The sequence below is a fragment of the Apodemus sylvaticus genome, chromosome 14 (genome assembly GCF_947179515.1).
Source record: "Apodemus sylvaticus chromosome 14, mApoSyl1.1, whole genome shotgun sequence".
Classification (NCBI taxonomy): Eukaryota; Metazoa; Chordata; class Mammalia; order Rodentia; family Muridae; genus Apodemus; species Apodemus sylvaticus.
In genome coordinates, this window is record NC_067485.1 from 25,583,044 (window position 1) to 25,609,521 (window position 26,478).

Consider the following 26,478-nt stretch of genomic DNA (forward strand, 5'->3'; position numbering starts at 1 on the left):
GGACCTCTTCATTAATAGAGCTCCCTTCGCTTTCTGGTTTCAACCCTTCAGGTTAAAATTACTGCCTGTTAATTCCCTTTAAAAGGTTGTTTGGATTTCACAAACGTGTGGATTGAATATCCTTTGTTTGCCTTGCATTGGAGGAGCGAAGACTAACACTACGTGCTTCAAAACAAATGAGTTCTACCTTCAAATCCAGCATATCAGTTAGCCAACAATTAGCGTTTAAAATAGTAATGCTAATGCAGTATTTGTTTTCCTTTGCCTAGACACTAGCCTAAATTCCTACTCTTCCCTCTATAGCTTCCTCCACAATTTTCATTCATATGCATGTTGAAGTGTGTGCAGTAAGTGCACATAGTTGGTGCATATAAGATTTGTTGCATTAAAATGTAATTGGAGACAATAGCGACGTGGGTAGCAATGAGAGAGCACAGATGTTGTCTCCTTTAAGAATGGCATCTCTATATTACGTTCTCTCCCCAAACACAACTTGCAGTTGCTCATCCATCAGCTCCACAGAACTCGACCTGCAACATGACAGCTCTCACTTCTCATGTCTCATAAAAATCCAAAGTCAACTCTGAAGACCCAAGTGTTACTGATTAGTCGAATGAGGCCAAATAACCTCTAACCAGACTGTTACTGGGGAGTTTTGGCTACATCTGTGATTCCTATCAGCACCCACTATCTTCCACGAAGGGCCAGGGACAGCTTTTGGCTGAAGTGAGTAACTGGTGTTCAAACGATTTGGAGATGAAACGGGCTTCAGAATCAAAAGGTTCCATGCGGTGGCGGATTCTCTTTCATACAATACTAAGGAATGACCTGTCCTTGGCCTCTTAAAGTGTCACTTCCAACTTGTCAAGATACTGAAGAGGAGTCACAGCAGGTGTGTCACGTCAGCTTCGACAAAAACCAAACCATTTTAGAGTCTAGACTGGCAGTTACTTTAGAACCCTGGTAAGAAGGAGTCTTCCCTGAGGGCTCTCCAACTGAACTGGAGAAACCAGAAGTGGCCTCTTTGGGAGCTGTTTGTAACAAGAAAGCAAGGACTGCTACGTAAAGCTTAGCGTATAAAAGAAGCCAATTGGTAGAGAAAGGGTGGAAACCTGTCTTCACCTGGGCTTCAGGTAACCCAGAGCATGCTTAAGGAAAGCCTTTCATATACTTGGAGAATGGCAGTTGCTGCGTAAGCATCCCTTGGAGTCACGTGCCTTCTGTTTCAGGCTTTTGGAGACCTTCCAGATCTACAGACTTCTGCTTTTCCCTTGGCTCTCTGTTAATTCCCTTTGTTGGGTCTGCTTTCCTTTGTCAATAAACTTGTCTCTCTCTCTCTCTCTATTTCTATTTATTTCTCTTTGTCTTTGCTTTTGGTTGATTCGGCTTTTCAGGGACAGGGTTTCTCTGTGTAGCCCTGTCTGTCCTGGAACTAGCTCTGTAGATCAAGCTGGCCTTGAACTCAGATCTACCTGCGTCTGCCTCCTGAATGCTGGGATTTAAAGGCACATGACTGCAATGCCCATTCTCTATTTCTAACTTGGTGTCCTTGCTCCAGTTCTTTAAGGTGGGATATAGGAATATTTTAACTGGATATTATAACACGTTTCCTGGGACCTTCTGGTCAGATGCCCTGGGACTTGTGTCTGTATCTACTACATATTTATAGGAGTTTCAAACTTCCTATATGAAAGAAAAGCAAGAGCTTCAAATTAAATTTCCCTTTTTAAATTCCACCAAAACCAGGTGCTTTATCTACTTAAGACTTCATGCATAGCTAAGAGCAGAGAGAGTCCCTTCCCCCAAGACAGACTTTTTTTTATATAACCCAGCCTGACCTCAATTTTGTGATCCTCCTGCTTCAGCCTCTGAATGGTGGTGATAAAGGTGTATGCCGCTCTACCTAGCCCTATTCCAGTGGTTTTTCCTCCACATACCACATTTAGTTTGTGTATTTGTAACCTGGATCTTATGGACAGAGGGCCTGCTCTTTCCTCAGTTTTCTAGGGAGTATTTGCAAAACCATGAGAACTGTCAGCCAGCAAGTGGAATGACTTTCTGAGGTAGTGTAAGTACCGAGCAGTGGACGTAAGGGTGAGCTGAGGGATCCCAGGGTTTTGCTTTGATTCTCAATTCCATAAAATAAATACCATAAATTGTCTTGACTATGTGGAATCTTCAAGATATCTTAGCTGACCACCTGCAATGCTCATTCACTACATTTCTTTTTCTCTCTCCTCTAGTTGACACCCAAGTCCAGCAATATTAGTCCTCTCCATTCGTTGTGCCTCTTATGTGGATTTCTGTCCTTTCTAAGATTAGCACTTGACTCAGCTGCTTTCTGAGACTCCACTGGTCACCTATCCCAGTAGTAGGAAGTGAATAAGAATGGGTCACAATCTTCTTCTTCATCATGACTCTCCCTTTCTACACTTGAGGAGTTGTACCGTTTATACATGGTCATCTGTGTTCCTATCCTCTCCTGGGTGGGTTCTTCTTTTTACTTCTTGTTCTTTAATTCAGTAGATTCTTTGTGTCAGGCATGCTGGTGACATGACACACATGAACTCACAGTGGCTGCCACAGCACACACAAGACAAAATCAAGGCAGCAGAAGTCCCAACATGGATGGGGGAGGGAGTTCTAGAGTCCCTCCCCTAGCAGAGGAGCTATTGCTCCTGATGGCTACTGGGAAAGATAGATAGATAGATAGATAGATAGATAGATAGATAGATAGATAGATAGATAGATAGATAGAGTCTTCAGGGATTTGGTCCCTGAGGGCCACCCATCTTTGAGCAGATTATCTTACGCACATGTCCATGCAGGTAGCACCAAGTGAACTCAGTGGGTTTTTAAAAGATGAGGACATGAAGTTAGGAATAAGTAGGAAGAAAAGGGGATGGACCGGAGAGCAGAGAGGGAGGCATGGATTTGATCAAAACCCATGAAGTGCATATGTGAGATTCTCAAACAATAAAAAAGGAAAACTTTAAAGATATAATGAGTGTTTAAAAATCTATAGGGTGTTGCTATGTTCCAGCTAGTTGGTAGCTACATAACCAGGTAGAGAAATATTCTTAGTCTGTATTTCCCCTGAATCACCTTGTGATAAGAATTCGCACCAGGGAAGTGAAGATAACCACTCAACAGGAAATTGTCAAGTAAATTACCATCGGTAGCAAGTGTAGCTCCATTACACTAAAATTCTGAGAACAGCATAGAATTTATTTCAAAATTTATCATCATCATGATCATTGGCTTCATGACAATAACCACCATTACCATCATTACCACTGGCATCATCATTACCACCATCACTAGCACATCACCATCACCAGCACAGTCACTACAGTCACTACCAGCAGCATCAACACCATCACCATCACCAACTGTTGGGCATCAGTGAGCTTAGCTCAATGCCCCCAGATGAGCTGTTTGCACAGGTTTCCTGAGAGCAAAATATCCTGTGGCTTAGTTTGATTTCTGTTTTCCCGCCTGGTGTGGTAGGGACTTCCCAGGTGCCTGACCTATGGCTATGATTATTTTTTCCTGTTGTTTTTCACACAGCCTCTAGTATATATTGCTGGTCCCCCAGTAAAGCTTTGGCATTGTCCTTATTGAATGACCTAAGTCTGTGTTTTTTGTTAATCCCCCAGGCCTACACTCAACAAGGTATGGGTGCTGTCAACCAACAATAACCCCATCACCACCGTCACTAGCAGAAGTTTCTCAAGCTCTCCCCCACAAGTTTTAATAATGCTCCCTCCCAAACAGTAAATTGCTGTTAGTTACCAGGGTAGATTGTGGTCTCAAATCACATGAAGGGACAAGAAAACTGGCATTCAGCCACCCTCTCTCCCATTTGGGAGCTATTTCTGAGGGGTTGACTCAACTTCGGGCTTTGTATGGGCAGAAGAAATTTCCTAAGAACAAAGACAAAGATATCTGCAGATATCTCGCCATGGATTGCTACTGCACCATTAGATAGAAATGTGATGTTGAGCTGAGGTCAAATTGCAATGATAATAAGAATCATAACTTTAGCACCAAGTCAATCATAAAGATGCATTAAGTAGATTAAAGTAGTCATCCACTCTTATCCTAGGCTCTTATTTTAAAATTCCAAGTTGGGCTACGTTCCGGAGAAACAGCATTACCACATTCATTTTAACAAACATTAAAATAAATATAGCATTATTTTTCACTCAGTACTTATTTCAGGCTCTGTCAAGCAAACCACAAGTGACGTCAGGAAATAACCTCCTGAGTCTCATTTGCTTCTTATAATTCCGAAGATCAATCCTCAGGCATGGTGGTGAATTGGATGACCTATGTTCTTCATGGCAACGACACATACTGTGGGCTGCATTTACTTTGGAGTGTATTCAAAAGCTGAAATTATAGTGGAAAAAAAAAAAACCCTTGACTCCTATTATAATGTCAAACACTGGTAGAAACATTTGGACTTCATCCAGAAAAATCAGTAGCTGCTCCAGACACAATAAAATACTACACAAGAAAAATAGTCTACACATCTTATGATTTTTAACAAGACTATCAGAGTATTGTATACTGTACAAGGGAAACATGTTTGCTTTAAAACACTCTAAGTGTATCCGTTGCTTTTCAATTTTCTGGAAAACAAGGTGGTGGATAGAAACCTCTGAAAAATAGTGGAGTTGTAGATATCATGAGGTTGATTTGTTTAGGAGCTGCAAAGCTGCCTCCAGCAATGAAGGACACTTATAGAAAACTCAAATTTTATTCCCAGTTCCCTCATGAGATGAGTCACAATTGTTGGTAATTCTAGTTCTAGGGGAAGTTGACAGCTTCTCCTGTTCTCCTCCAATATTTGTACAAACAGGTACATAGCCTCTCCCCAAATACATACAATTAAAGGTAAATTTTAAAAAGATGTATTAGCTTATGAGCTCACATTGTAAGTGTAAACAATGGAAATTCACTAATTTAGTTAAAATAGATTAGCTGTGTCCCTTGATCTGTTTTGTTCAATGCATCAAGTAAGTTGAAATATTCAAAATATTATAAAATTCCACTGGTTCATTTGCCAACCAATGAGCCACATTGGAAACCTTTCATTTAGAAAATTAAAAGTTAATGCACATTTATATGGTTGATTTGCATACCTGACAGAACCCCACAGAATACATTTTGGTTTTAGATTTATTTATTTTATGTATGTGAGTACACTGTTGCTGACTTCAGACACATCAGAAGAGGGCATAAGATCCCATTACAGATGGTTGTGAGCCACCATGTGGTTGCTAGGAGTTGAACTCGGGACCTCTGGAAGTGCAGTCAGTACTTTTAACAGCTGAGCCATCTCTCCAGTCCAAAAATACATTCTTTATCCTGCCTGTTACTCTACCTGTTCCTCTTTAACTCCTCAGTCTTTCATCCCGCTGCTCTTCTACTTAAAGCAGCAAAATCAGTTTTAGTATATCTATCGATAAGTCTCTTCTGATCCTAGAGACCATCACATTTTTTGTGCATTTTATCACACTGCAAATGAGTTGCCTGGTTATGAAAAAATGTCTAGAGGAAATTTGGTTTTCTCAATAATTTCTCTCCCCTCATGAATATCTGAATCAGAGGTTTTCTGTGATTTATTAATGTGCAGTATAATTGATAAACTCATTGATACTATAAAGCAAGCTTGGCAACTCCAACAGTCCACTCTTTATTATAAATCTTAGTTTCCTAAAAAAAAAAAAAATTATTAGGAACACCAGCTTGGTAGGAGAAAAAAATTCTCAAGGAAGTATAATGATTCTTCCTGTCCTGGGCCAGGTGTGAGTTAAGGATGTTGAGAGTTAGGATAGGAATAAGATCCACTTATTAACCCAAGGAAAGAAGAGTACAAATGCCCCAACTCTTGAGTGTTAAAAGGGAACACCAGTTACAACAAGTCCATGGGTTTTTAACCAGTGTAGCCTAATAGAAGCATGATGTAAGCTTCAGAAACAACTCAGATATATGAATTTCAATGTTCTTGTGGGACCATTGGAAAAGTATAAGGGCATCATAAGTGTGTGTGTGTGTACCGATGAAATTGTCAAAGAACAAAATTAGCTTAAAAAGCAAAAAGTAGCAGGTAAGTTAATTTCAATAGTATGGTGGTTGGCCCAAAGTCTATAAAATGCAATTGTTATTAATATTTAGCAATCTCTTTTCCATACTAAGCCTTTACAAGGAAGTGTGAATTTTACACTTATGAGATATTTTAAGGGTCCCCAGGCCATCTTTGCTGGCCAGCTTGGGTCTAGACAATCTATTAAATGAGTCAAATTGCCTTTAAAATCTTTGTAGGCTCTTTGACAGCCAGATCAAAGCCCTGGCTAAAGTTAAGATACTGAAACTTTGGTTTTACTATTGTGAGTCCCGATTTCTTTCATTTATGCTTAGAACTCTAGCCATCTAACAGTCATTTCTTTCTAAAGATGATGTCATCCAATTCAATTTTCTATACTCTTGTTCATTTAAGCATGTGTTAATAGCACACAGTGCACCCGACACACATATATCCTCTGATTCCCTATAGAGTCCTAGTCATGAGCCCCTAGGAATTGCTTGGGAAAGTAGAAAAATATTTTAAGTATAATTTTGTTTTGACACAAAAATTAGTGTTAGTATGTTCTGCTTTAATATATAATCTATCTTAAAGTGTAGAAAGGCTATGTAGAAGCACCTTGAAGGCCTTTATGTTAGACCAAGGACAAAGAAGCAAGTGGCTCTCCTGTGTGGAAATACCCACTGTACAAGAATTCTTTATTTTTATGTGCTGTGGACCTTTGGCTAAGTTTGGATCAGAAAGGAGACCGGGTGCAGTCTGATTTTCTCTATAAGAAACTCAGGGTAATCTATAAGAAAGCTTCTAGACCAGTATGTTGGTTTATCAAATTTATAGCATACAAGGTCAGTCAATATCAGTGCTGCTTCTTTAAGCTGACAATAATTAAAAATTGAAAACCAAAAAAAAAAATCAATAAAACCATTTACATAAGCTAGTAAAACTACAACACACTTAGGGGATAATCTGACATAGGGTATGTAGTGGTTTGAACCAGAATGGTTCGTTCCCATACATTCATATGTTTCAATACTTGGATCCTGTTGGTGGAACTATTTGGGAAGGATTAGGAGGTGTGGCCTTGCAGGAGGAGGTATGTCACTGGGGGAAGGCTTTGAGGTTTAAAAAGATTCCTACCATTTCTGGTGTGTGTATCTCTCTTTACCTCTTGATTATATCTCAAGATGTAAGCACTCAGGTACTGCTCTGGCACCATGTCTGCCTGCTACTGTGTGTGCTGACATAATAATAGTCTTGGTCTCTAACCCTCTGAAACTGTAAGCCCCAAATAAAGTCTTTCTTCTGTAAGTTGCTCTGCTCATGATGTCTTTGCACAGCAATTGAAAAGTAACTAAGACAGGATGTATTCAGAAATCTAGGAAACTTTGCTGAGAGAAATGAGAATTTGGAGGATAAAAATAAGAATAGATATTTTGCACCCAGCTCAGAGAGTGCAAATTTTTAGGGTGTCTGTTTTATCCGGGTGTATTAATGTAAGGCAAGTCAAAATACTACCAACTTTCTTTAAAAACTAAGAGATGATTTAAACACTCCCCTGGAAATTCAAATGACCCAGGAAATATAAAGCAAATATGGGAAGCAAGAATAATACTGAACTTGAGAAGTCAGCTACTTCCCAGTAGGGTTAGGAAGAGAAGAAAGCATTGATAGCATGTTTACCTCCAAATATCTTCACATGAAAGCATCTTAGTTGTATTGACATTCAGGAAAAATAAGATAGACTGGTATACATGATCTAAACCAGCAAATACCCAATGGGTTGAGGCCCATTTATATTTACTAGGTATGGTCAAAGTCAGTTAGGTAGTGAATGGTCCTTGGGATATGTTAGAAATAACTGCATTCATACTTGATAAATACAATTTTATTAACTGACATGTTTTTTTTTAATCTACTGACTTAAAGCAAATAGGAAAATGACCAGAGATTTATACTTTTTCCTATATAATTAATATCATTGTGTACTCCTCCAACTGAGTAGATAGGAGATCACTGGTGGGAACCTAGCTAAGACAGCTTCTACTCTATATTACTAAATAAGGGTAGAAGGAACAAAGGGCTCACTTATGTCTTCCTCTGTCTGGGACTTCTTGCTTATTTTAGACCTAGATAGTGCTTGAAGTACAATGGGACATTTTCTAAGAACAGTAAGAACAACAGAAAACTGAAGCTATCACCCATTCCTTCTTATGTTAGGAAATTTCCCATCATTGTTCCAAGAAGGCAAATTCTTGGGAACCATACTGCAGGAAATGCATGGTTTCGCTACATCAATGCCACATCAACCACAATGTCACACAGTGATGGCCAATGGCATCTCTGACTCAGCATCTTTCCTTCCTGAGTAAAGCTTGGCTCTTTCTAGAGAAAAAAAAAATTGGTGACTAAAGCTATGTTTCCTCTTGTAAAGATTTCTCTCTATGCTTATGAAAAATGAGAGTAGCAGCAAGTGCTACTTATAAGACAGTAGGTTAGTGTTTAGGCATGCTACTGTCTTCGAAGAGAATCATAACATTCTTGTGTGACACTTATATGTTGGGAGATGGAAGGAAATTTGTTACTGTCTGAGTCTGTACCTTCAGTATAATTATTTAGGATATGAAAAAAAATTGAGGCAGAGTCTCACTGTATAGCACTGGATAGTTTGGAACTTGCTGTGTAGATAAAGCTGGTCTCAAACTCCCAAAAATCCACCCATTTATGCCTCCATGCCACTATGCCTTTAGAGACATTTAAAAATAATAGTAAGGGAGACAAGCAAGTACCATGTTCTTCTTCTGCACTGTCAAGGTCAGCATCATCCCTGTCTTTTCTAGAATAGATACTTTGAAAATTTCAGGTTGGGTGCTTTGAAATTCCATCATTTTTTGTGCTGCCCATCACACTGTCTCCAAATGATGGTAATATGTTCCTTCTGCCTTTTCTCAGCTATTGTTTATATTCTCTAGTATAATTCATCAGGAAAGCTGGCCACAAGTACTTGCAATGTGCCTTCCACAGCTCCTTTTCTATCCTGATGGATCTGGTCCATGATTACCTAACCACATAAAGGTGTCCTGATTATAGAAACTTTTTTATACTGGTTAAGATGGAGACTTGTCAATGTCACCCTGACTAGATTTAGAATCACCTAGGAGATACACTTCTGGGTATGTCTTTGAGAGCATTTCCAGAGAGACCATCATGACTCTGGGTGGCATCATCTTATGAGCTGGGATCCTAGACCACATAAAAGGGGAGAAGGTAGAAGCCAGTTGAGTACCAGAATTCATCTCTATGCTTTCCAACTGTTGACACATGTGACTAGCTGCCTCACCCTCTTGCAGTCCCAGCTCGATCTGTCCTTACCATCACACCTGGCCTACTGTGATAGACCAAACTCTCACACTGTGAGTTAAAAGAAACTTGTCCTTCCTCTGTCAGGTATTTTGGCACACCAATGAGATCAGTAGAACATATATAGTAGACTACTTTGTGGACCTTGCCCACCTGGTTTCTATGGAGACTGTATTCCTTAAGGTTAGTGTTGCCTGGACAAGACTTGGGTGCAATGTTGGTCAAGTAAAACACAGAGAAGGCTGCACAGGAAATCCAGCAGCAACTTATGTCTCAAGGATCCCAGAGAGCAGCCTAGCATGCTTTCTGCCTCTCACGGTCAGTGGGGAAGAGGTAGTGGCTGGTGGGCTCATATTCAACCAATAGAGGGGGAACAACAAAGAAAGGCAGGAGGAGGGAAAGCTGTGGGCAAAGGCCTTTATTGGGGCGCAGTGTTATCCAACAGGGTTTCTTAATAGCTGTTCTGTTTTCATCAGTTACTCAATCATTAGTTTTACAAATTGATGAGTTTTTACTGAGACATTTGCATGCAGATTTGCATGCAGATGCATATCTTGCTTTGAGAATATGCATACATACTACCTTCCTCTCCTGTGCTCTCTTCTCCCCTAACTTCTTTGTTTTCTTTTGTTCCCCTGAAGTTGATCCTCTCCTTTCAAGTCATCATTAAAAAAAAAGATCAATTTCACATATAAGAGAAAACACACACTCCTTTCCCCCATGTGTCTGGCTAATCTCTCTTAACAGGGCAACCTCTAGTCTCTGCAGTGATTACTAATTGACTGGGTTTCCAACAAATAGTCACAAGTGTGCGGTGGTCACACTGACTGAAAGCAGGTAACTACATCACATCTAAGCCATAGTTGGGGCAGTGGCCAGTCACTGTCCCATAGAGAGATGGTCACCAGGAGGCAACTGTTCAAATAAAAAATATACTGACGGACCAAATGGGAACCCAGAAGAGGAGGAGGAAACTAAAATGTATTAGTACTGACCATGTCCTGATCTTAAGAGGGAGTTCAACTTGTGTTCATAAAAGGTACTGGAACAATATAAAATTACAGGAATTTACCATCATGCTACTGTCCCTTCCACTAACCCCATGACATGCTTCCTCTCTAGGTTCCACACTTTTGCAATGTAAGACGGCCATATGGAAATCATTTCAGTACTATATATGGCCTGGCTCCCAGCAGACTCTGGGTCTTTGCCATGTTCCATTTGTTTTAAATACCATTTCACACACAGTCTGTGTTTGGGTAACTTCCATGGAGCCTCAGTGTGCTGAGCACTTTCTTTGAAAACTTCCCAATGGACAGTAGAAATGGGATCAAGTCTCCCCATACATTACTTTACTTCCCTGACAATTTTACAGTTATTTTGGAAGACCATATTTTATAAAGATGCCCATAGCTGTCTCTCACACCCCACATGGTCCTATTTATTTTGTCCCTCAAGAAACTAGAGTTGGCAGCAGAGGTTAAGAGACTCAAATTCTTTTCCTTTGAATTTAGTAGCCAGTAGAATTGCATAGAGTGCATGGATTTCCAAGACCAGGTCAGGAAAAGCCATGTTTCTTTTGTCTATTCTTTGAAATGCTGGCTCCAAGGGATGCCAGAGATGCCCTGTACAGGACAGTTATCTCTTAGCTGTCATGCTAGAGAGGACATGGTGTCAGTGTTCCCAGCAACAGCACAGAACGGCCTGCAAGAATGTTGTCAAGCAAATAAGATTGCTCCAGATAGCCCAGCTGCAAACACTGAGCCACTGCAGCCATTGAATGTCACTATTGACACCCAAACACCCTGGCCTCTATGCCCTGCCCAACTTCCTAAGATACACAGCCATGAGCACAATCAAATAGTTGATGGAAGCTTGTAAGTTTGGGGATAATTTGTTACACAGCACCAGAAACCAAAATACTATTAGCTCAAAGGGTGTTCACTCACTTGAGATGTAAGACCTCACACTGTAAAAGCACAAAGCAGGGGCTTTTATTTCCCCCCCTTTCTTGCCATAAAACAGCATTTGGCCCATGCCCAATAGAATAGATGAAAGAGCACAGCAGAAAGATGATCGCTCTCTATTTTGGCATTTAATGACCTTTATCTTACAATTTGAGTTTGGTGACTTTGTTATGGATAGTCAGTGTGTCCAAGACCCTGCTTTTCATCTCTGTGTTCCTATGCTATTAGTCCCTGCTGTGCTTGTTTGGACCATTGCTTCCTCTAGTGGCTAAGAAAAAAAAAGCCTTGCATGATGTGAGTCTCCTCAGGAGAATCTATCAGTTGAAATTGCTGGGATAGGGAGAGCCCAAGACTAGAAGGAGGTGAGAATGGCCAGAGGCAACAGATCTTTGAAGCCCCTGAACTTGTGTGTGCTTGCTGTGACAGGGCGGTGCTAAAGCCTTGGCTCCCAGGAAATTCCTGGGAGGTGGGGATGGCTTCTAGACATAGGTCCTGGTGGAAGGTTCTGATCTTATGGGAGATGTATGTACAAAGGGAACTGTGGGACCCAGGCCTATCTCCCTTTCTCTGCTTCTGATTTGAGTATGTCACTTGCTTGTTCCCACAAGGGCAGCTGTATTGCAATCCTCATCTTGGGGTGACACAGCCAAGAAGCATGCTTGGCCTCCAACACTGTTCTTCTCATACGAACTTAGCAGTCTTGAGCTTTTTATTGCAGTAATGTGAAGCTGACAAGTGAAATGAACTTAATAAGGGCATATATCTGTTTTCTAGAACATTCTGCCATTCTTCCCATATATCCCCTGGTCATAGGAAGAGAAGAGACTGAAGAAAGGATACAGTCAACCCCACCTTATGTGTCAAGTCCTCCTCAAGAAGCACAGGGCAGGGAGTGAGCATGGGGCATAAATATGAAGATACTGTGTATCTATATACAGTCTAGCCTAGGCCAGAGGGAAGGGTGGTTTATCAGGTAAAAGGGTTTGCCATACAAGCCTGCTGATTTGAGCATCATATAAAAAGAGAATGCATATAAAAAGCCGGATGTGGTGGTGTGAATCTGTAATCTCAGAACGTCTATGGAGAGATAGGAGGAGGCAACAGGAGAATCACTCAGAAGTTCATAGGCCAGCTAGCCTGACATAGTCAGTGCAGTATTAGAAAGCGCAAGAGAGACCCTGCTTCAGCAAAGTGGAAGGCAAGAATCAACTACTAAAAGTTGTCCAAGTATCTACACATTCATGCCATGGAGTATGTACCCATCCACCCCAAAACAACCTCCCCACACTCTAAATAAATATGTGATTGAATAAATTAATTTGCTAATGAAAAGTCTGATTCATTGTCCTTTACGACGGCTGACTTTTCAACTTGACTGGATTTGGGGTCTAGGAGACACACCTCTGTATGTATGTGAAGGTGATTCCAGAGAGGTATAATCAAAGCGGGAAGAATCACCCATAATGTGGACCGCACCATCCCATGAGCTGGAGTTCCAGACTGAATAAAAATGGAAAAGAGGGAGAAAGAGAGCTAAGTATTAGAATTACGTGCTACTGATTCCCATCTGGAAATTCAACTTGAACAGCGTGCCTGTCACCATTACTACCATGGTTAAGTATGTCCTCGAAGCCATGAGTCAAAATGACCACTTTCCCCTTTAAGTTGCATTTGCTTGTCAAGTATTTTGCCACAGTAACAAGAATATTAAGTAATGCACACACACACACACACACACACACACACACACACAGAGAGAGAGAGAGAGAGAGAGAGAGAGAGAGAGAGAGAGAGAGAGAGAGAGAGAGAGAGAAAGAAACTACTTACTTATCACATTTCATTCCGTTGGGCTTGATGGTGAATACCTGTAAGGCCAGCACTTAGAAGGAGACACACAGTAGTTCTGAGGCCAGCCTAAGTTACAGAGTGTGGCCTATTTAAAAGAAAAAGAAAAACACCTTACTTTGTACAGGGTAATTTTGTGCTGGAGTAATTGCTCCAATTACAGAGGCAGAATATAAGAGAGAAGAGTAAGGAATGTGGGAATAACAAAGTAAAAAACATGATGAAGAAAAAATGGTGCTGGCTAAGTGATCTGAACTAGTAAGCTTTTTCTTTCAGGATCTTATAGATCTGAACCGGTAATAGCTCGCAAGGTAAATATAATTTCTAATTAACAGATGAGGGAAATGATGTCCAAAGAATTTGAATAGTAGCTGTGTATGGTGGCACCTTTAATCCTAGCACTCTGGAGGTAGTGGCAGGCAATCTCTGTAAGGTCAAGTCTAGCCTGGTCTACATAGTGAGTTCCAGAACAGCCTAAGTAACTCAATGTACTCAGTAAACTTGTCTTTCTTTCTTTCTTTCTTTCTTTCTTTCTTTCTTTCTTTCTTTCTTTCTTTCTTTCTTTCTTTCTTTCTTTCTTTCTTTCTTTCTCTCTTTCTTCCTTCCTTTCTTCCTTTCTTCCTTCCTTCCTTTCTTCCTTCCTTCCTTCCTTTCTTTCTTGCTTTCATTTCTTCCTTCCTTCCTTCCTTGCTTCCTTCTTTCCTTTCTTTTCTTTTTTAAAGACAAGTCTGGCTGTCTCTAAATTCCATGTTCTCCCTATTCAACAGAGATGATTGCTGAAAAAGATCCAAACACCTCACATGGACCGGCGTCCCACAGGCTTATTTGTAAGCCAAGGGCCACTTTGATTACAATGCTATACAGAACTGAACCCCCTTCTGTAGCATTTATCTGTATTTGACCCCTGTTCCCCTTCCTCAACACACTTTTATCTGAATGTCTAAGCAGAGCCAGGATCCCCTAACTAGCCTGGATGGGGCCCAGTGCCTGGTTCAACAGTTCAGTCTGCAGAATTCAAAATACTACATTCAAAACCTTACATTTTACTGCAGAGAAGATGATAAGAGTAATGCAGCAGATGGCTCCAAGCTGTAAGTTACTCCATACCCAAGAATGCATTTATTTTGATCTCAGTAAAAAAAAAAAAAAGCTCCCTCAGAGCCATCTGGTCAACTTCTTCAGTGGTATTGCTCATAGCAGCCCTGTGAGTTGAACTGGCTTTCTTAACGTCATATGACAAAGTGTGCATATGAGAACTCTGTTTACCAAGGCAACACAGTTAATGATTGCTTCACTGATTTCAGCAAGTTATAAAGGAATGACGGACCAGAACCAAGTGTCTAGGTTCTCTATCAATTTATCCTCAGGTTATAAGGAATTCTGAGGCACTGCATAACCTTGGGCCTATGCTCTCTTGAAATCAGGTTTGGGTTCCTCAAAGCATACCCAGGGTTCTATTACTGACTGATACATTCCAGATATGCAAAGCAAAGGATTGATTTCCAGAAACTTCTTTTAGGGGCTTTTATTTTAATTTTCTGATTCATCAAATATTTTCTTGACCTGATATTGTGGAGTACTCAAGTGTGCCCACCCAGAGAGCAGCAGGTAGTAGAAAACATGACCATGACTTAAAATATTTGCTGGTTCCTGAGTGTTTGTTGCTAGGCACATTTAATGTCATTTTCTTTATTTTCAGCTCAAATTATATAATACGAACTGAACATGCCCAGAGACATTCCTGTGCATTTTTATCTTGTAAAGATGTACTGGAGCTAAAACATGACTCAGAATTTGCTTCCTAAATTAGATAGCCTCAAACTAAGCATTATCAGGAACGCTAATTATTCCTTAATAAAGCCTGCTTAGTAATGTGCCTAACTGCAATGTGTTTTCCTGTGTGTATGAATGTATGCAAGCTCTTGAATAAGATCCCACACTTTCTTTGTTGAAAGCATTGTTTTGGAGATAACTCTGATGCTTTCCTTACCACTGTGGGCAGTACCTCCTTCTCTACTCTCATGTCTTGACCATTCTTGTTTTGGGACTGAACTCATCAAAACTCAAGTGCAATGTGTTGTGTGCACTTACACATTCCCGAACTACTAGGAAAGTACACAGTCAGAAGATACCTGTTATAATAGGCAGTTGCATATATAATTTCAGTTATGGATTTACTCTTATTTCTTATTACAGCATGAACTTTAAAGCCTCATTGTAAACTAGACATTAAGCTACATAGCATAAATAATCAGTCCTATTTCTCAGGTTTAACTCACTTAAGGTATCTGGTGGTTATATAAAGGGTATGTCTTTCAATAGGTCTCTGTCATTTTCAACTTTTGGAGAGGGCAGAATACAACTGTCCATGGCATATATATGTTGATTTTTTAGTTCAAAGTTAGAACACATATATTTATGTGATATATAATTATGATAGCCAACAGTTTCCATATAGACTACTGTACCAGTAAGTGGCACTTTGGCCCTTAGGTCTGAACATACTTCACACGTTCATCCACCACACTGGAGAAAAAAATACAAATAAAAATTCTACCATTTAGAGTATGACATAAGAAGGCAAATAGTATTCTCAGACCTGAGCAGTGGAGCAGCAGACTCATATGTTAGGATAAAAAGCTCCAGACTTCCTGGGGGGGGGGTGAGGGTGGTGGTGGTGGTGAAAGTTTATATTCATTCCAATGGAGAAAAAAAAGAACATTAGGAAAAATAGGAAATGAGCTTAGGGAAACAAAACATCAGCTCTCAAAGACAGAGAACTGGAGGTTGTGGAGAAGGAGGGAGAGAAGGGAAAAGACAGACCAACCAAACCAAACCCAAAGAGCCTGCACAGCGCCTGATTTACATAATCTATCATGACCAACACAGTTGTGTACTCAATGGGTTTGGTGTCATTTGCTGGGAACTAAATTGAATCCTATCTTCGTGGTGTTGGTTACTTGCATAAACCATTGAGATGGATCAGACTTCATGTTCAGTTTCCTTTCTTGCTAATGAAAGGTCAGAATGTGCAAGAACATTCTCTTGGAACTAAAAGAAAAAATGAAAATATACTGAATTATATTTTAACAATCTATTTCTCTGTCTCTGTCTCTCTCAGTTTGTCTCTGTCTGTCTCTGTGTCTCTCTCTGTTTGCCTCTGCCTCTGTCTGTCTCTCTGTCTCTCTATCTCCCTTTCCATCTCTGTCTCTCTCTGTTTCTCTCTGTTTCTGTTTCTTTGTCTGTCTCTGTCTCTGTCTCTCTGTCTCTGTCTCTCTATCTCTCTCTGCCTCTCTCTGTCTCTGCCTCTCTCTGTCTCTGTCTCTCTCTGTCTCTGTCTCTCTCTGTCTCTCTCTGTCTCTCTTTGTCTCTCTCTCTCTCTCTCTCTCTCTCTCTCTCTCTCTCTCTCTCTCTCTCTCATTAAAATCATTCAGAATGCCCTCAAATCATAAAGTTGAAAAAAAGAGTCCGAGGTATAATTGTGGCTTGATAGTTGAGTGAGTTACAAAATGAGTCAGGGCAGCAGCTATGGTATTAAAGTCAGCACTCCTCAACTTTGATATCTCAGTACTTTTCCAGCCTCCAGGAATTCTCCATCAACACCCTCATTTGTGGTCCGCTGCCACGGTGGTCACACTTTAACAGGCCTTACTTTATTGGATCTGTACTTTCTCTGCCTAACCAATGCCTTTCTCACTTGACTTCCAACTTCTAGTCATTCACCACATGAAAATATCAGACCTAACAAGCAGATTAGATGAAAACTTCAGAATAATAGCCACTCAGTATGGAACGTGCCATCGGTGTGGTGTCCGTGTAGCATATATTATGGCAAAACCCTGGTAATTGCCCGTCTGGTTTAATTTTCAGCTGAGCAGAGGGAAAATTCTTCTGAGGCTGTACTCTTTTCCTCTGTTATTCCTATTACGAGTATTCCAAACTGGTCAGGGAACCACATAAACCCTTCACTCCGGTTTTAAACTTGGCAGATTTTCCCGGGTTGGCTGCCGTAACCCTAAGGTAAAGCCGTCTCCCCGGCTCAGCTTTCCAGGGTTCTGACATTTTCGTTAGAAATGAATTTCTGTAACCTTTAGATCATCCAAAATAGGAGCTTGCTATGAAATGATAGGGTAGCTAAGCCCCAGGATAGAGAGTGGTATGACCCAGGGTGAGGACGCTGTGTCCTCGTCATCCAGTCAGTATGTGGCTTCAGGAATAAATGGGCTTCTTGCATCTTTTGCGATGGTCTTCCCACCAAACAGAGAAGGTAGTACGGTGGCTTGAGGGCAGGAACTGGGTTTTGCTCTCTCACTTTGGTACCTGCTGAAGCCATCAGCCTCCAACCTGAAGTCTGAGAAGTGAAATAAAAACCCGATGCTTTTATTTTCCAGACCTGCACTAATGATGCACTAGCAAGCGTGTAGGGCATGAGGATTCTGGGATAATCTTATAACACCAAGCACCAAGGTATGTGACTATGGTAGAGGTGCTTACAGGAGATTCTATGACCAAGTGACTCACATGACATCCATGCTGTCTTACAGCTCTGGAGACTAGAGGAACAAACAGAAGGCCTGTACAGCACCGCATCCTTTAGAGGACTCTGAGCGTGAGCCTGCCTCCGGGCCCTTTTCTACCCTTTGGTGGCCTGGGATTGTGGATGGAATTCTCTTAAAGTCTTCACCTCCCCTTCTCGAAGTATGTGTCTGGCTCTATGCTTAAATTTCTCCTTTGGCATAGAGATACCAGTTCTATTGGACTAAAGCCCACCCTAATGTCTTCAGCTTACCTTGACCCTGTTCCTATGTAAAGACAAATTTCTATTGCCAGAAGTAAGACCTCAGTCTTTTGTAAGGATCATATTTCAGTCCACATCAGAGTTCTGTTCAAATGGAGAAACATTCCAGAGACTCTGAACCTGCACAGTAAACTTCACCTTCTCTACTTACTACCCTGTTCCAAGTCAAAAATCTCTGCTGTTCAGCTGTCACGTTTGAACTGTTCCACAAGCATTTGAGGGACCTGTTTTGACATGAATGCCAACTCTAAATGCTTTCCCAGAATGTCTGTGATCCTTTTCTCCAGGGAAATATTGGATTATGTTGGTGACTTACATGTTTTGAGACAAAGGTGCCATAGAAACATATGTCATTCGATAAATATTTTGACTTTATTATTTTGAGTATGAGTGTTTTGCCTGCATGTATGTCCATGTACCACATATGTGTAGTGCCCAGAGTGTCCAGAAAAGGACATTGGATACCCAAATTAATTTCAGATGGTTGTCAGATCCCATGTGGGTGTTCGGAATTTAGCCTGGGCCTTCTGGAAGAGCACCTGTGTTCTTAACCACATAACCATCTTTTAAAGCCAGTAATAAGTATTTTTTATTCCCATTTCTTTCCTTCTGGAGCTCTGTGTGTGCATACACACACACATACACACTCATAAATATATACATATACGTACACACACATAAAGATACATACATACACACAGACACACATATATATACAGACACATACAAGCACACCTACACATACTTGCCTTCCATGAGAATTACAAATCACTAAAAAAGAATGAAATGTGAAACAAAAGAATAGAGGTTTTAGAAATCTGGTTTCCTTGGAGGTTTCCTTGGAGCCACATCCAGGTTGAAGGGAAGAAGAATAATTTTTTTTTAGAGGACACAGGTTGTGGGGGGATGCCTGAGCTACATCTTAATGTGCATGCAGCTGGATCTTTCTAGACAATGATACCAATGCGGAGAAGGAGGCCAGGGAATGGCAGACAATACTAGACAGGTGAAAAGATGGTCCATAAAATTCTGAGTATTAGGAATCATAAGTGAATAAGAGAAGGGCCATTTCTAGGTCTCGGGCTGACTGCGAGTGTTTTTCATTTCACCGGGTACAGTCAGGTCAGGCTGCTGCCACCCAGTGCCACAGGCTGCACAACTCAAGCAGCAGACCTTTGTTTCTCACACTTTTGGAAGCTGGGAAGTCTGAGAACAAAGCAGCAGCAGATCTGGTTCCTGCTGTGGGCTCACTTCCTGGTTTGTCTATGGCTGTCTTCTCTGTTCTTCCCTGGCACTCATGGTAAGAACTCCAGTCTCTTCCTCTTCTTACAAGGTCACTGGTCTTACCACTGTACACAGAGTACAGGACCACTGTTATGGTACCATCTAAACCTAATCTCTCCCAAAGGCTCAACCTCCAATTATTACCTTGGTGACCAGGGTTTCTGTATAGGAATGAGCAGGGAAGACGGGGGAAGGATGGACAGAAACATCCAGTCAAAGCACAGTCATCACTGATGTAAGATGAGAAATGGGATATACGGTTCAGAGCTTTTTGTACACCCTCCCAACCCCCATACCCATGGACTGGACCCCTACAATCCACAAGACTCTTTCTACTCAAACCCACAACCAGTTAACAGGACTCCAGTAATAGTTCCTCAGATGGTCTAAGCTTAGATCTATCTAAGACAATCTTTGGTTGTTAGTCATACAGAAACTTCTCCAGAAACCCGCTGTTGTGCCCAGCGTCCAATGAGCAGGAGGCAGGCACAGTGTTAAAGATCATAGCGAGCCTTGGGAGAATCATGTCACTCCTAGGCTGATACCACAGGTTCCCCCCAAGTGCTATGGGCAGTGTTAATGTCAGGCAACAGACATGTTCTTCCCCATCTTTTTTTTTCTGTAACTCTCAGTCCCATGTAATCTACATCTGCTACTCAGGTGAGTGTAAATGTTTCAGGGCTGAAAGTTTTTTGAGGGGAGGTGAATTGACATTTATTTTCTATTTTTTTTATGGAAAACAATTTTCAATATATTTCAATATATTCTGATCACTATTTTTTCTTTTTCCAGATCCTCCCCACCTCCCCACCCATCCAACTCCATTCCTTTTTCTCTCTCTTTAGAAAACAATCAGATGAATAGAATGGCGAACAGTCCAGAGTTAAAACATACCCGCCCACACACTCCACACATACTTACACATACACACTTATATACACGCATACACACACATCACACACTCACACACACTCATACACACACACATACATACACTCACACATACACACATACATACTTATATATACATACACACACTCACACATACATACCACACACTCACACACACACACATACACACACACTCACACACACACCACTCATACACACACACTCACAGGCACACACATACCAAACTAAACCCCGCAAAATCAGAAACCATGAAATACAAGCAAAAGACCAGTAAGGTTTTTTTTTTTTTTTTTAAAAAAAAAAAGGAGCTCAAATACCACTGAGTTAGTTTTGTGCTGGCCTTCTACTGCTGGGCATGGGGCCTGCCCTTAAGTGTGGTTTATATACCCAGTGAGACTCCGTTGGAGAGAATTAATTTTCTTCATGAGCAGTTGTCAATTGAAGATAGCTTTTTTGGTTAGGGATACAAGCTAATGTCCTCTTACACCTCCCAGTGCTGGGATCCCATCTGGCTTGGGCCTACACAATGGCTATGCATGCTGCTATAGTCTGTGAGTTCATACGTGTGTCAGCCCTGCAAAACACTGCTTCCTTGGAGGATACTCCGCCCCCTTTGGCTTTTACAGTCTTTCTGCCTCTCTGCATCGCTCCCAGAGCGCTGAGGGAAGGGGTTTAATGAAGGCATTCTCTTTGGGCTTGAGTGTTTCAAAGCCTCGGACATTGTGCTGCCGTGGGTCTCTCTCTTCATCACTCTCATCTGCTGCAGGAGAAAGCTTTTCTGACGGTGAGCTAGATGCTGACCTATGAGTATGGCGGAATATTGCCAGAAGTCATTTTATTGCCGTGTTCCTGTAGCAGAACAGCAGTAGTTGGGTTACCTTTAGCTCCACAACCTATTGAGTCTTAGGTTCGTGGCCACCTGAGCAGTGTCTGGCTTCTGTCTCACAGAGGGGCTTAAATCCAATGAAATGAGGGCTGATCTTTTGTGAATCTCCAGGAACTGAAACAAAAATGGGCGGAAGTATAGATCTCACTAGTTGCATAATCATTTGGTATATTTTTTATAAACAAAGCCTCAACGTTCTTTTACATCGCTAAGCCTATGAGAAGGAAGAGACTGATGTCATTTGTTTCTCATGTAAGTCATCAGGAACCTCAGCCATCTCTTAAACCTTAGGAAAATACCAGTTGCATGTGCTGTTTGTCATCTTTGAGCATAAACCAGTGTTGGTGGGACAGAGGGGTCTGGTTAGAGAACGAAAAAGACACAGTGTACAAGGAAGATTCTATGTACCAAAGAACAAGGTCACTAATGAGGTGGTGTGGTTAACCAGAAGTTGGCTTTGAGCATGGAGATTCCAGGCCCTTGAGCAATGTATTTCTCCTGATCCAAGTCTGTCTGTCTTGTTTTCAACTCCTTGCCTAGTGGTTTGTGGGCTGAACTGGCTGCTGGGCCAGTACTAGGGGCTAAACACCCCAAAACACTTGAGTCTTAGCTCGCATCCCCCTAGAGAGAAAGGAGAACAGGAATCTCACAGACCAACCTCTGGAATGCAGCATCATTTCTGAACAGGAAGGGAAGCTTTTTAAAAGTGCTGCCTACTATGGGTCCCTGGGTGTTTCCCTGAGATACAGTTGGTAAACCCAGAATTCTAAATTTGATGGAGAAAACAATCACTTGGTATTTATAATAAGAACTAAATGTTTTTCTCTTTTTTCCACACACAGCCATAGTTATTTAAAGGGGTCATTTATGGTTTGGATCCAAGCACAGCATGAAAAAAATAAAGCACGCACTCAACGGGCCACCAGTCCAGTAAATTCTATTGGGCATTTACTGTCTTCCTGGGATTACAAAGAACTGTTGGATCCACTTGTGTCCTATGATGAGCTCATAACCAGTCTTCAAGGCAGAAAGGCTCTTAATGGTGTGTCCATCATCCCTGTGTCTCCCACACCTCCCATTGTATTTATTTAGTAAACTCTAGGTGCTCTACAAATATTTGTCAAGTCCATGAGTGAGGTCAGCTTCTCAGAAGGAAGGCAAGTACTTTCCAGGTGAGAAGTGACTGGGAATGACTGTGCCAAAGAGACGGAATGTCAGCAATGTATTTGGAAAGAGGTAGGGCTCCACGCAGTAGTGGGAGGAGCCAGGGAAAGGGTAGCTCCTTCAGATAAGGAGACATAGTCGAGCCTGGAGACTGAGAGGCCCCGGGCATTTTCAGGAGACAGAATGGTTGGTGTATGAGGGACGCAGAAATAGGAGAAAGTGCTGAGAGGGATGGATTGCTTAGGAGGGAGAGGACCTGGGATACTCAGAGGTGTTGCTGGGTATGAGTACACAGAGCCCTGAGTGCTGTCATTGAATGTGCCCTTCATGTTTCAGCTTTAATAAAAGAAGGAAGGAGACAGACAGAGAGAGAGAGAGAGAGAGAGAGAGAGAGAGAGAGAGAGAGAGAGAGAGAACTAGCATTGAAACAGTGTAAGGAAGTATTGATGCTCAGAAATGGCTCCCCACAGCTACCCCTTGGACTTAACTGAGGTAACTCTTAGAGGGCTTTCTCTAAAACCAGATTATCACCTGAAGCCCAGATCCAACACAGAGGAACATGTCCTTCCGAAATATGCCAACAAAGGGACACAGAACTCACTCCATGGTGGGGAACCCTGAAGTCAGCCATTACTCAGAGTCCTGGTGATATGTGCCTCAGGCCATTATCAGTGTTTAAGGCCCATTGTTCCTTCTTCTAGAAATTATTTATTCATCCTCTGAGTTAGCATGACCTTCATTGCCCCTCCCTCATGGAGACAGTATGGTATGGAAACTTCTAGATTTCTTTGTACTTTTGGTACTTATCTTCTCATGATGCCCCAATGCACAAAATAGGTTAGTTTTTCTCCCTTTCATATGTCTACAGTCAGCTAATTTCTAGGTCTTACATACCAACTCTACAGAAGGGAAAGAGAATTCTCCGGCCCCTATAGGTTCAAAGGTAATGTGGGCCCAGATGGTGTCATTCCTCCTTCTGCCCTGAGAAGTTAAATGATCTTAGCAAAGCCCTACAATCTAATAGATGTCCAAACAAAAATGTTGGGGAAAAAATAGGTCAGAAGACATGGAATAAAGAAAAACAAAATTCCTAAAATTAGATTTCTCAATAAGGTGGTTACAGGAAATTACTTATAAGGCAGACAGAAGGGATAACTTTTCTATAATTAGCTTTTCTATCCATATTGCAATAATATTATTCATCTTCTCTGGGATGACCAGTCAGCCTCCCACCCCTTACTATGCTATTAGCTGTTTTCTTAGTTCCCTGTCCTTGTTGCTTTAACAAGATAACTGACAAGCTGCAAGTTAAGGAAGGGAGGGGTCATGTTGGCTCACAGTCACAGGGGATACAGGTCATCATGACGGCAGGAACCCAAGGTGGCTACTCACATTCAATCCACAGTGAAGAAGCAAACAGAGACCAGTGCTTTTGTCAATCTTACATTCTCCCTTTTATTCCAAGGTGTCAGCACAAGGAAGGGCAGTGCTGTTCTTTAGGATGGGTCTTTGCTGTCTGGGAGCTCCCTCACAGACATATCCAGAGGCTTGTTTCCCGAAGGACTTTGGATTCAGGCAGGTTGACTGTCAGCATTGACCAAGACAGGTGATCATGTCTACATCTGGTCCTTTGTCAAGTTCTCCCACTTGGGGCATGCTGGGACCTCCTCTTTCTCTGGGGGCTCAGCAGATAGTGCCCTTCATGGCTTCTAGGGAAACTCTGAACTGCAGTTTCCTAGAAGTTCTTCCTAACTACCTCCTTAGCTGCAGACAGTGGACATTCTCAGTGTCTCTTAGTCAACCATGGAAACAAATGTACACACACACACACACACAAGCACACACACACACACACACACACACACACATCACCACCATCACTACCACCACCACCACCACCGCCACCACCATCTTCCAAAAACCAAGTATTACCTTTCAAAATTGTATTCTCTATTTTAATATCAAAGACTCTGCATGCTTTCTTAATATCTATCAGCCTATGCTATGCTAATATAATTCTCTTCCATAGCATTTACACTTCATATTTATTAATTCCTTTATTCCTACTGAATGCTTCTAGTCTCTGCTAAGGTGGGCCGTAGGCCATTGTCTGCCCCTAAACTCCCAGCTAAGAATCTTGGGGTCAGTCAGGACCATCAGTCAGAGAAGAACACATAAAACCTTACAGATGCCTCTAGAGGCTGTTTGGGGACTTCACATTTCTGAGGGAGCATTTCAGAGAATCCCCTTGCTTTAGAGGAAGAAGTCAGGATTTATAAGCCTTTTGTGAGACAGCCACACACTTTCCTTATTTTGTTGGAGATGGGGGCAGTGCACCAAGTATTGTGAAGGGCGTTGACTTACTCTACTCTTCCAGTTACAATGACAAACTTCCCGTTGCATTCACAAGTCTTAGAAGTTTGAAGAAAGCAGAATGTAGGCCATTGTGCAATGATTTTGGAAGGATTCTCTGAGTCCAACGATAGAGCCAGAAGAATGAGTAAGCCTGGAGTCGAGGGAATGGGGCAGTTCTGGGTAAAGTAAGAGCAAATGCCATCAGGGCTTCTATATGGCCGCTTGGGCAAGGAGAGAAAAATTTAGGACATATGAGCTCTGCAAAGGCAGCACGTGGCCATGCATTATGTGCGCATGCACGATAGTGCACGTCCGCACACGATGCTGTGTGAACAGTAATCTTTATGTGCACACCTTGCCTTTACAATACTTTTAGCCTCTTTCCTCAATCTGAAAGGTATAGCCTGAGTATTATTAGTAATGATACAAGTTTCTCACATGTGGAAAGTACAGACGACTTAAAAGCTGTATTCCTGTCTTTGCACCCTTAAAACATTGACAGGCTCTGTAGGCACTTCCTTCTGGAAGGGTGGAGCATGCCTCTCACAGTAACGTTGTTATTGCATTTAAAAGTATCATTTGCTTAAAGTAACTGCTAAAACATGCCCTCAGCACCTAGAGGATGCTATGTTTCAGCACTTAACACTCACTTGCTTCCCCAAGCATCTTCCAATGAGGCCCAGGCTCTGTGATGGGTTAGTTAGCTGGCTCTACTTTGATGCTGCTAAATCAACAGGAAGGGCGGGGGTGGGTGTGGGGGGAAACTGCTGATCAGGGGTCTAGGAATGCAAGCAACTCCTTTGGCTTCCTGCTCTGCCCACAGAAGGGATCATTCAGCAAAGCCAACCCCCAGCTTCAGGCGACATAGCCAGCCCTTCCCCCTTTTCCCTTCCTTTTGGTGAATACCTCATAGTGTGGGATACCATGAAGCTGCCAGGCCTTTCTCAGAACTTAACCCTAGTGGGGGTTCTGTTTTATGAAGCCCGGTGGTCTATGGCTATTGAAGGAATGTATCTTATGGGATCACAAGCATGGTGACAAAAAAAAAAAAAAAAAGGAGGTTCTATGTCCAAACTTCCCTTCAAGGAGCCCTTAGAATGGTGAATGAGGAAGCTTTAAAAAAATTTTCTTTTACCCCCTAACAACTCTTCTTACATGCCTAACCGGAGTTGGGACCTATCATGACCTTTTCCCATGGGATATCACCTAATCCCCAGTCACCTATAATATACGTATTATTACTGTATTTTAACCCAAACCAACCTGAAATTTGCTAAACATAGACAACTTGCTTGAGATGTGTCAGCTCATAAACTACAGTAGTTTTCATCTGGGTGTCACTAGCTCTTCCTCTGTATTGAAGGAAGGTGTGACTCATCTGTCAATTCACTCTTTTTATAGATTGCCATTAAATGAGTGGTTGCGTGACTGGCTCTGGAAGCACACACAGCCCTGAGTAAGACAAGTTAGGGCTTTGTTATATGCTGACTGCTGGAGAGAAAATTCACAGATAGAGAATGTACCATGGGTTCTGTTTTCTGTCATTGTAAGAAAATACCTGAGATAATCAACTTATAGGGAGAAACTTCATTTTGGCTCGTGGTTTGAGAATTCAAGTCTGTGATCAAACAGGTGTGTAACTTTTCCCTCGTGTGTCCATGACAAGGGGCCATGGGGCACTTCAAACTGCTCCCTTCATGGTCAGAAAGTGGAAGAGGAGGGAAAGGTCAGAAAGAGGAGGAACTGGTCAGAGTTCCATAAACAAATGCATAATGACAATGACCTAAGGACCTCCCCCTTGACTCCATCTCCGAAA